Source organism: Chinchilla lanigera, unplaced genomic scaffold (assembly GCF_000276665.1).
Source record: "Chinchilla lanigera isolate Chin_1 unplaced genomic scaffold, ChiLan1.0 scaffold00012, whole genome shotgun sequence".
In the NCBI taxonomy this organism is placed as follows: Eukaryota; Metazoa; Chordata; class Mammalia; order Rodentia; family Chinchillidae; genus Chinchilla; species Chinchilla lanigera.
The window spans coordinates 24,724,815-24,726,651 of record NW_004955413.1 but is presented as its reverse complement, the minus strand read 5'-3'; positions in this window follow the sequence as shown (position 1 = coordinate 24,726,651).

The window sequence follows — 1,837 nt, the reverse complement described above, 5'->3', positions numbered from 1 at the left end:
CGTGTGTGGGTTGAGCCTTCCTTCTTTAGTTTGGGCCTTCCTTCTTGAATTTGAGCTCTTGAAATTCCAAGAAGATACATCCACAGGCAACGGTGTGAAGAAGCCTAACTGCACCTATGAGAATCTTGTGTCTGTCTCTCGTTATAAGGTGGCTGTCCACACAGGGGCAGTACAGTGTAATGGTTTAAAACGCAGGTCTTACTAGTAGTCACACTGCTTCTGTTTTTATTTCTTAGAATATAAAAAATGACACAAAGTTTCAGAATTTGATAGGGCAATCATGGACTTCCTGAAGGATTTTTTTTTTAATTGGGGAAGTTACATTATTACTAGCTGACAGGCTTCTGCTTGCCATTTTCTGTATCTTGAATAGAAAATATAATTTGCCATGCAGGATTAAAGAATTAAATATATATATAATATATACATTCTATTTAGCTTTTATGGCTTCTAAATTTTGTTGAAAAGATTTTTCTTTTATTTATTTATTTTTTGTCTTTTTGAGACAAGGTCTCTCTATGCAGTTCAGGCTGGCCTTGAACTCACTTTATAGCCCAGGCTGTTCTCGAATTCATAACAATCCTCCTGCCTCAGCCTCCCAAGTGCTGGGATTACAGGCGTGTGCCACCACACCCAGGGTAAAAAGATTTTTCTTATACTTCAGTAAGATTTTTTTTATTTTGAAATAATAAATTGCTCCATGTTTTCTTCTAGTGCTTTTATTATTACATTCTTCACATTTAATTTTTGGCCCCTCTGGAATTTATTTTGGCATAAGGTGTGAAGTATGATTCCAGTTTTATTTTTCCCCCAGATGGCCGCTACCTAGTCATGTGAAATGCCACTTTCATCATATTTAGAATTTTTGTATGCCATGAAAGACTTTATTTTTTTGTTCTGCTTTGACTGGCAAGGTCTTCAAAGGCACTTTTTAACTCTCCTAGGATTTGCTGTTGTTGTTAAGCATTTTTAAAGTTGTATCTACCCCTCAATATGGTATCCCAACAAGACCATATCTTCACTTCATGAATTTGTCATTTACTGTACCAAGCTCATTTCAGTTTCTTTAAGTGTACTGCACACAGCCTTCAAATATTATGAACATTTCTCTCTCCCAGCTGTCACTACACCAAACTACATATGCTAGGTTTCCCTAAATCATCTCGCTGTGCTCTTTGCCGCTTTGCGCACTGTTGATGTCTTCATCTCACAAGTTGCTCCAAAGTTACTATAATTACTTCAGGTGAGGACTCCGAGTGAACGTCTGGAGTCCCTATTCTCTTCCTCCCCAAATGAGCATTACCTTCCGTTTAACAAGGACAGGTTGTGTTTCTGGAAAATAACAGATTTTGGAGCACTATGGCAGTTATTATTTGTTGACCGTTTAAGTAATCCACCTGGGGGGGGGCAGTCCTACCAAGATGCCAGCTGTGATTGTGGGAAGTTTTTGCTATTTATCCCAGCAAAATGATTCAGAAGGAAAAGGCTCATCCTGTACTAGGTCTTGAACCCAAAGAACAGTTTGCACGGATGTTCAGCCAAGATGCGTCGCAGCCTCCACCTCAACAGATGCTCTTGGAAAACATTTCATGGCTCTCAGCAGCAGTCCCCACTGAAGGGGAGGAGGCCGCCGGAGGTGGCTCTGCTAGCAAAGGCGGGCCTAAAATTCCTATTTAAAAGCAGAACCAAAATATGTTTGGCTTCTGTGGTCTAAAAGCTCAAGTGAGGAGCAGTGGATATAGCTCAGCGGCACAGGGCCTGCGTGGCAAGAGCGAGGCCCTGAGTTCGATTCCCGGTACAAAAAACAAAACCCTCATGTGAGGACAAAAAAAAAAAA